Source organism: Halyomorpha halys, unplaced genomic scaffold, assembly GCF_000696795.3.
Source record: "Halyomorpha halys isolate HHAL.00 unplaced genomic scaffold, Hhal_1.1 Scaffold107.1, whole genome shotgun sequence".
NCBI classification, from domain to species: domain Eukaryota; kingdom Metazoa; phylum Arthropoda; class Insecta; order Hemiptera; family Pentatomidae; genus Halyomorpha; species Halyomorpha halys.
Window position 1 is genome coordinate 1,556,715 of NW_027112128.1, and position 10,026 is coordinate 1,566,740.

Genomic DNA, 10,026 nt, shown 5'->3' on the forward strand with positions numbered 1-10,026 from the left:
AATAGTTGACCGTAAAGATTTAAATATAAGTAGATTGTCAGGGTTGCGGTCAAAAAAAGAACAAATAGTTTAAAATTATTTTAATGTCCGACGTTTCGCCCCACTTTGCAGGGCTTAATTATATCTTATATTGGAAAAGAAATTATTATATCTTTTATATATAAGAAGATAAGCGGTCAAAAAAGGAACAAATAATTTATAACTATTTTTTCCTTTTTTGACCGCAACCCTGACCATCTTCTAATATTTAAGTTTTATGGTCAACTGTATATACATATATTATATCTTTTATCGGAAAATAAATTATTTTTCAACATTTAGTTTATTTAATTAGTAGACATTTTTGATTATATGAATGAAATTCATCTGGTATACGGGTGTGCCTTACACATATACATATACAGCAAAGGTATAGAATTTAGTTAATATTCGAAAAAGAGAATATTCACTACTTAAACAATGATTCCGAGCTTAAAATGAAAAGCTCGTCGATTAACGTTGACTGCTTGTTTATATTCGCTGAATTTATTAAATACTTATACCACAAGGACAAAATTATTGTATCCGAGGCTGTGCTAAGTTCAGGAATTTTCTGAGGCGCACCTGCCTAACAATTTATATTGAATCGAACTGGCTTAGCTTTTTAACTTAGTCAATTGATTTAAGAGGACTAAGGGATGTTATCTTGTCCTGGACCTCTAACAAAAGATAGACGGCAGATAGATAAATAGCACTAACGGTAGTTAAAGTTTCCAAGGATCTTCTACGTTATAATTGGATGAAATTTTGACCAGTGTGCATTGTGATTTTCAACTATAAACAGGTCTATTTCAAATAAAACATATACCATGAGAAAATTGTGACCATTAAAATTATAATTCTTGTTTTTTTTTTGTTTTTTTTTTTAGCGAAAATGGAACATTATTCTTGTTAATCAAATCAATTCAAATTACCCCATTTTCTATAACAAAAATAAACAAATAGTTTGTAAGCTACGATAGAAGTAGTAACCTGGGCCAGATAGAGGGAAATCTTGAGGAGCATCTTGTGTTCTCTGCTGCTGAGGTGGCTGTGATTGCCTTTGCTGCTGCTGTTGCGACTGGGGTTGTCTTTGCTGCTGCTGTGGCTGCCTTTGTTTGTTGATGTGGTTGTTGTTGCTGCTCCTGTGGCTGCCTTTGCTGCAGCTGAGGTAGTTTCTGCTGCTGTGGTGGTTGTTGCTGTTGCTGCTGCTGTTGTGGCTGGGGTTGCCTTTGCTGCTGCTGCTGAGGTTGTTGTTGCTGCTGTGGCTGCCTTTGCTGTTGATGTGGTTGTTGTTGGTGGTGCTGTGGCTGCCTTTGCTGCAGCTGAGGTAGTTTCTGCTGCTGTGGTGGTTGTTGCTGTTGCTGCTGCTGTTGTGGCTGGGGTTGCCTTTGCTGCTGCTGCTGAGGTTGTTGTAGCTGCTGTGGCTGCCTTTGCTGTTGATGTGGTTGTTGTTGATGGTGCTGTGGCTGCCTTTGCTGCAGCTGAGACAGTTTCTGCTGCTGTGGTGGTTGTTGCTGCTGCTGCTGCTGCTGCTGTTGTGGCTGGGGTTGCCTTTGCTGCTGTTGTGGTTGTTGTTGCCTCTGTTGCTCAGGTTGATAAAATCCACTTAATTCTCCTGGTTGAGGTCTATTGCCTCTTCCCCCTCCACCTTTCTCTCCTGTTGAAGTTGGTAAAAGTATAGTTGATTATTTTTTTTTTTTTTATGAATTAAGATAAAAATTTACATACTAAAATAAATAACTTTAAAATGTATAGTTTATGACTCATTTTAACAGTTACCTGTTGTTTCATTGATTTATATATAATAATATAGACCATAGTTTCATCAGTATATTTGTTAATAAATTATAGCGCGTAAGTTTAAAGAGTTATTCTTTCAATTTTTGAAATATGAATCTCATTTAAGACTCCTAAGAAAAACTAGATGGCAAGAAGTGAGTTGATCGTATAAACATTAGATAGGAGGGCTCAGTGTCAGCGGGATCTGAAACTGGAGGGTTGCGGTAACTGATCACAATAACTGGTGAAAAATTTTAGAGAAGGTCAGTATCGGTAACGGGACGTAGTGTACCGTACAGCGATGTCTTTGAATTAATGTTTGAAGTCACTCATGTTGCTGGTGGACTTAGAGCTGGATATTGCAATGTCTATTTATTGTATCTAACCACATAAAAATATAAATAAATGATAAATTTCACAGTAATCATTGGAATTATTAGTATTAATATGCAGTAGTTGATTTAATATCTTGTTGTATTCCAAATAATTTTCTTCTGCTCTACCCAATCCACAATCCAGACACCTTCCCTGGCTTGTCATCCCTTCTGTAATCTAAACCATTTCTCTTTTTCCTACATCACTCCTGATGACCCTAACTCCATTCACAAATCCTGTACTAATGTTTATAGACCTGATAATATTTGAGTTAAATTCATTAAAGACACACTAAGTTCCATTCTTTTGATTCTTTTTAATATTGTTCCTTTATATAGAGAGTTTATATAACATAACACATCGCTCCGTTCTATCCTTGAAATATCGGCATGCTCTCAGAAAGGTATCTGCGGTTCCTCTGCCTCTAGTCGTAATATATTGCCGTGGATGGCTTACTCGATGAAAAGCAGGCCGCAAGGTTTTCATGAGGTTCTCTAGGACCTTGCTCACCACAGGGAGGAGACATATAGGTCTCTATGAATAAGGTAGAGACTTATCCCTGGTCCCTCCCCTGTAGAGGAGTCAAATTGGCAATCTCCCATCTTTTCGGAAAGTATCCCGAATGCACAAATTAATTGAATATTTTGCTTAGTAGGTCCTTAACGTACGGAATACTGTTCCTTAAGATAAGGGAGCTCGATTAGGCTTTTGCCTATCCACAGCAATTTTCAGATCCTATCCATGGTGGGGAAATGTCTGATCCAGGCTGCTAAACCGTGCCACGTCTCACAAAATTGTTATGTTCGTTTTCCAGATTAGATTCATCTCTGGGGTATATTATTTCAATGTATGATGACCATCTCTTCCAAATTGGTTGCCTGAATATGTTGATATTTCATATTGGCAAAGGTCTGTAGAGGAGTCAACTTACCCATTTTAACCATGTACGGAATACTACTATTGGATATACATATAAGTATAATACTCTTCGACGTTGAAGTCATTCCAGGACTTCCGCTTCTATAAGCAAATTTCGTTTCAGTATACCCGGGCTTTAGATTTGTACTCATTACGAAGTACAGTGCGTCTTTCGTCGCTTCTACACTTCTGTTATGAACGCCAAGCCTTGTATAGGTCTCTCTTCAATGCAGTTAAGGTTGGTGTTCAGCGTGGGACTGTTCGAGCTCTTGCCTTCCGACGCTGGAGGGAATTTTCGGTAGCGTCGCAGAAGATACTCTTGACTACAGAGTTTGTTCGTTCGTCTCCACTTCTTTCCACTATTCATCAGCGACTATTCCCCCACCATTCATCGGAAGGTACTCCAATTACTCCAAAGGTCCATCCCATTTTAGTTAACATGTTTCTATACTTTGAGGAGAATAGTGGCCGTATATAACCCTTTTTTTTCTAGCGGGATGGGGGCTAATTTATTTTTTGACCTTTTCATAGTACCTTCATTAAGGTGTTCTGTCCTCGAGAAACAGAACTCCTTTCATCCTTCCTCCTCACTTCGCCTCTATTTCAGCATCTTTCAGCTGTTGGCATCTCAAAACTTTTTTTGTCTTGCGTGTCCACACTAACCAAAACTGAATCCGCTTTGGACGCATGTACGGCTTTCGACACCAAGCTCTACTGGGGAAGGAAGACCATTGATATCTGTCACGCCACTATCTTCCTTAGTTATGGTCACATATGTCGACTTGGAAGCATTCACGGGCTTAGAAGGCACCTATTTAAGAATATTCACCATCTTCTTCTTTTTCAGAGTTTCCTTCGCCACATTGTTGGCCTGTACCTTCGACAAGGAGACCTTATTCTGGTACAGCTTTTTCTTAGCAGAGTTATTGGTTTTTTCTACTTCTTCTCTGACCATTTTCAACCCCCTTGAGGATCCTGTGTGAGCCTTGTGCATCAAAAACTTGCCGCCTTCGGGCCCTCTATTACTCTTAAAACCAACTTTTCAACCAAAATGTTGAGGATAGTGTTGTAAACATGAGGAGACGCTTGTGACTACCCGCTCGAATGATATTTTATGCTTGTCATTCCTATCAGATAAATTTTCAATGATGTTGTAATAGACGAAACAGAAGAATTGGTGATGGCAGCTCATGCGCGGGAGGTATCGGGCAGGGAGGGAGAGAAAAATCATATGTTCTGTCGTCGGTTGTTTTTTAATGAATGAACATTGATGTAAAGTCTAGTGTATTTTTTTGGATTCTAAGTTAAGTTTAAAAACTATGTACTGAGAGTGATCTTTCTCTCTCTCTGCCACGACCAGCTGAGTGCAAGTACGTACGCATTATTTTCACCTTTGGACATAGATAACAATTGTATGTTAGATTATAAGTTAGTAATAAGTACATAGAGATATTAGGGATAGGGTAGATATAATTAGAATAAGATAGAATAGGGCGTTTGTTAGTTAAGATTGTTCTTTTTAATTTACAATATGTTTAAGTAAATCTGTATTTCAATAAACATTAAAAACACATGTTTCTTGTTGTGGATATGCGAGTTAAAACAATATTAATTAACCTTGCAATTTGAATACATTACAATATCAAATTGCACTTTGCAATCAGCTTACGTTTGAAGCTCAGCGTTCAAATTTTTATCATAGTTATTGACATATATCCTTAGATTCTCTTCTATTTGGTGAGCATCCTGGAGAAGAATCCTCTGTTTCTTTTTTGTTAGAATACTGCCGAACATCAGAGGATCTTTTTCTAGGCCTCTTGACTGTAGAACGTAGACCCTTCGGCGCATCTTCTCTCATTCCTACCTCCAAAATTTTATTTTTTTTAACGTATGTTGTTTTCCAATTTATAACCTTAAATATATTTTGTCAAAACTAAAATTTTTAATTTCGTTAAAATTGAAAAAGTGAAAACTTTTGTATGCATCGATAAAAAAAAAACCCTGGATTTAATTGTTCAAATTAATTATTTATTACATCTATTCATTCATTCATTAACAGACGCATGTCCTTGGCCTGCTTAATCACCTTTGCCAAGTCATCCCTGTTGGCTGCTCCCTGAATCAATATTTCTACGTTATCCATTAGCCCTAATTCCATCCGGCTTCCTATTCCACCTTCGCTCCATCCATTCTCAGGAAATGTCTCAACGATTTCATACGCTGAACTAGTATGAAATGGGATATAGCTAGATCGCCATACATAAGGTAGACCTCCTTGATTGTTCTTGTGTGGAGAGCTACTTCCTCCCTTTGAGGCCCTACTATCCGTCCTAAGGTTGTCCTTTCAAAACAATCTAAGAGTTCTACAGATGCGATCGTAAACCTCCAATTCTAGCACGCATATGTAGCAACAGGTTGAACCACTGTCTTGTATATTCTAAACTTGTCTACTTTTCAGAAGGCTCGCAATAGAAAATTATTAGCAGCCTTTATTCCAGCTACTATTTCATCATCTTCATTGTAGATATAATTAATTTTGTAGACAAAGCTGGATAATGTACGAAGCTGAGATATCCTACGATATAGTGCTGTAGTGGATGTAGGGGTTTTCTCTTCCTTTATACAAAAACTTTAGTTTTGTCTTCGTTGACACAGAACCCCATCTTGCGCGCCTTATTTTTCAACCTACAGAATGAACCCTTCACTGCTTGAAGTGATCATCCTGTAATCACTACATTGTCTGCATATGCACGCAGCTGACGTCCAGTAACATAGTGTCCTGACCTACTCACGGTAGTCTCTTGGACAATATTAATAAGGAGTGGGGCTAATGGGTCACTCTGCCTAAGGCCAAAGTCGCAAAATCTTCCTTTAGCTTAACTCTAACTCACTCAGCTTTTCCATGACCTGTCCAAGGGCACACATTTGATCAATTGTAGATCGATTTGCTCTGAAACCACCATGGTAATATCCGAGCTGTCTCTCCACGATGGATGCGATTATACAGAGCAATTGAGTAAGTCTTATAATCAGAATTAAGTAAACTGATTCTTCTATAATTTCTGAAATCACTTGCATCTCTTTTTCTCTTATAAATTACATCTACAAAGAACAGACAATAACTGTTGGGTCTGTTCACTCACACGAATTTCCTTACTTAAAACGGTAAAAATAAGAATGTTTATGACAAAAAAGTGAGAAATATAAACTGTAATCACAAAACAATCGAACATCAACAACAAACTGAACGCAAGGTTTGATTACTTGTCCAACTAGCAGTTGTGTGTATAGCTTTCAGGATGCCCTTTACTCCAAAACTTGTTCTGACAAAACGTTTTATATATGAAAAACTATATTTCAGAAGCCATTAGACGTACAGATGTCTGTAACCACTCAAATTAAAGCTGATTTATTGTACTATAAAATAGTTTATTACATTTATCTTCGTGAGATAAGTTTTTTTTAATGATATCTGCAATAATACATTCACAAATTGTTGATTTTTAGTTGTTCGGAGAAATTTCATCTGGAAAATACATATTTACATGCAAAGATCATAACAATTACTACTTATACAAAGAACAACTTCATAAACTGAGTACATTAAACTAATTTTAATTGAGTGCAGGCAACTGAACGTCTAATAGTTCGTATAACTTTACATAAACCAATAGTTTTTCCGGATAACTAGAGATCAACAAGTTGTGAATTTATTTTGGCAAATATAATGAAAACTACAAAGATGAACGTCATAAACTATTTTATAATACATTAAACTAGCATTAACCTGAATACAAATTGTACTGCATTGTTTGCCAATCTGTACGTCTAATATTTTTTGAGATATGGTTTTTTACAAGCCTAAAGTTTTATCCATTTTGTAAATTGATTTTAGAAAATAGCATGGTAACAGATTCTATTACTAATTTGAGAGCTAATATACATCTGTACGTCGTTCGTGGGATTACTAATTTCCGTGATGATTGTCAAAATAAATTCATAAAACATTGATTTTTTTCGTTATTTGGAAACAAATGTTGTGTTTTGAAAAACTGTAAATCGGGAACTATCGAACGTAAACAGCTCTCTTAGGGCTCATATATTGACAAATTTGCACTAATTTAAGTGATATTGTATTAGGCTTTTTTGTCTTGATTTAAGTTTTAAGGATTTGAAGATCTGAGTGAAAATTTTTTTAAAAAATTTGAAATAGCCGAAACTTTTTATTCTCCAATTATGGTTAGAGTTACTCCTGCTCCTGAGAGGTAACAGACATCTGTACAATGGTTGTAGGAGCAGTATTTTCCAATATATGCACCGAAGTAAATTTACAAAATGTTGATTTTTTCATGATTTGGAAAAAGAAAAGTTGTATTTTGCATGGGAGTACCCAGAGGGAAGGGGAAGGACAGCTGCCCCCCCCCCCTAGGAGTAAAAAAAATTAATTGATTTGATTGATTATTGAACCCACCCTGCTAAGACCCCCGGGGAGCGACGGTCCTATATCACTTTTGATATATCTTAAAACGGGAAGGGGATACTCTAAGATAATTTAATAGAGCAATATTTAAAAAGCGCCTGAAATTGAAAAACGGCATGAAAACAGATATGATTTAGATATAAAAAAAGATAATATCAATCGATACACGATTTTAAAATCGATAGCATTTTCGTTTTTTACTCGTCTGAAAATGTGTAATGAGACATACAATACAAATCGAAAATGGTAAAAAATAAGGGAATTAAAAAAAAAAAATCTAAAAAATAATTGCTATTCGAATAAACATGTATTCGTCTCTCGTCAATCGAATACTTTTTGCCCAACTCTGTCCCAAAGTATGGTTGACATATTCGTCAATTTTGACTGGTAAACTATATATAGTTTTCATTTACAAAAAAAAAAAAAAAAAAAAATTGGGTGAAATAACTGTTATAGGTTATATCTTATTTTGGTTTTATTTGAACTGACATCTTACCCTTTTCACTATAATCCTTCCTCCAAAGCACTAAGTGACAGGGACCATCGTCATCTCTCGGTCACGCTACTTTTGCCACTGAAGACACAACCTAACATTTCTCAAGTGCGAGAGGTACCACTCAAATCAGAATTAGCTGTTAGTCAGATAAAAAGTTTACAGTACGAGTTAGCCGTTAATTCACTTCCCAACAAAATGGCTGGTACTCGAAGTTGACCTGGAGTTGAGTTTGATGATATAATGGCAAGCCGAGGAGTGGATTGAAGGTTGGACCCCACCACCACCGGAACAAGCTCAGTCGAGCCCCAGCTCAGCTTGGAGTAAGAGTGCCGGTGACGGCATCAGGTTCGCCAACATTCCTTTCTCACGTTTGTACCGCGCTGTGGTACACTCCAGCTCCATCTGCTGTCCGGCCTACAGCCTAACAGGTTACTTTTCTAATCTCTATTTTAACATTCATAAGGAATTCTTCATTCGATATTGAATTTCGTTTTTATTATATACAGGTTGTTATTTCATTCATAAAGTTTTCCTTTTAATTAAAATTAAAATTAATACTAAATTGTCAATAGTTGATCTTAGATAAATGTAAGGAGAACGTCAATTTTTTCATTTTTTTTTTAACGGAAACTTCGGTGAAGTCCCGAAGAAGGTCTTAAATTCAGGCCGAAACGTCGGCATAAATAAATAATTTTAGTTTATTTAGTGAATAAAGTTTTAAAGTGCAAAAAAGAATCCTCTAAACAGCTTTTTCAACTAAAAAATTTGAATTTGGAACCTATTTATATAATTAAGGTCCTTGTTCGAGACTAGTTAGTTTAGCAGTTATAATAAGATATCCATGTAGTCTTAACATGTTCATTCTCTAGTAAACCCAACGTTTCGGCCATTCTACAGGATATCTTATTTATAATATCACAGATACGACAATGTCATTAAAATATTGCAGCCTATTCTGCCTTTTCGAAACGTATACCTTAGTCAATAAACCTATTTTTATCTTCTATTTCACTTATAATTTTATTTCAATTTGCTCCATCTATTATAATCGTATCAATCAATTGATCAACAATAATAAGATTGTGATAGATAGATATGTGATGAATTCAATCTCCAAAATATTTAAAAAAAAAAAAATAAATAAAAATGCTTTAATGAAAATTAATTAAATGGGATATGGTCCGGGTGCGGTCATATGAAACTCAAATAGTAATGACTATTTTTATATTATTTTATTGAGCCAACGTTTCACCCCACGTTTCTGGGCTTCGTCAAAGTCAGAGTGAATTTACGTTTATACCTCACTCTGACTTAATGACTTGGCTTCTGTCAAAACGTTGGCTAATAGTCATTACTATTTGAGTTTCATTTGACCGCACCCGGACCATATTCCATTTATTGCAACACATGGTCAATCAGCGATCTACCAAATGAATGAAAATTACAATTACATTGGAGTGAAATTGTTCAATGACCTAACATACGATTTAAAAACAAAAATACTTTCAAAAAATCACCTCATAGAAAACGTTTTGAACTAGTAAATTAATAAGAAAGATAAAATTAATATAATTTTAAGGTGTAGAAATGGCACAAGAGGAATGTGTATGCCCATTATCAAAATGTATCAAACTTATAGTGTTCAAGAAAGTGAAGAATCGCGCTGTCTTATTGTGATATCCAAATGTTTTTTGGAGGTAGAATCCTTTTGTTTGTTATTAGTAGGAAAATAGCGGAAGACTATTCGTGGAAGTAGAGAAATTCCTACATTATAATTTGATCTATCAAATTCCTCCAGAATCCAATCCTTACAGTCCAAAATCCTTCGTAAAATCCTTAATGCTCCTTACTCTGTCACAAATCAAGTCATCCATCAGGACCTCAATGTTCCATATGTTGCCGATTTGTCCAGAACCAGATACCGTTCCTTCCATAATAAACTTCTCAACCATCCAAA

The 10,026-nt window shown here is 35.8% G+C and overlaps 2 protein-coding genes across 2 annotated transcripts in view; one reads left to right on the plus strand and one right to left on the minus strand.

Moving 5' to 3' along the window:
- LOC106677750 (protein argonaute-2) overlaps nt 1–10,026 on the minus strand; it is a 100,924-nt gene that overhangs the window by 68,735 nt on the left and 22,163 nt on the right. The gene's annotated exons all lie outside the window — the stretch shown is intronic.
- LOC106677752 (echinoderm microtubule-associated protein-like 2) overlaps nt 8,358–10,026 on the plus strand; it is a 211,255-nt gene continuing 209,586 nt past the window's right edge. Inside the window, exon 1 of the mRNA XM_014415850.3 lies at nt 8,358–8,497. The gene's annotated coding sequence lies outside the window, so the exon portion shown is untranslated. The remainder of the gene's footprint in view (nt 8,498–10,026) is intronic.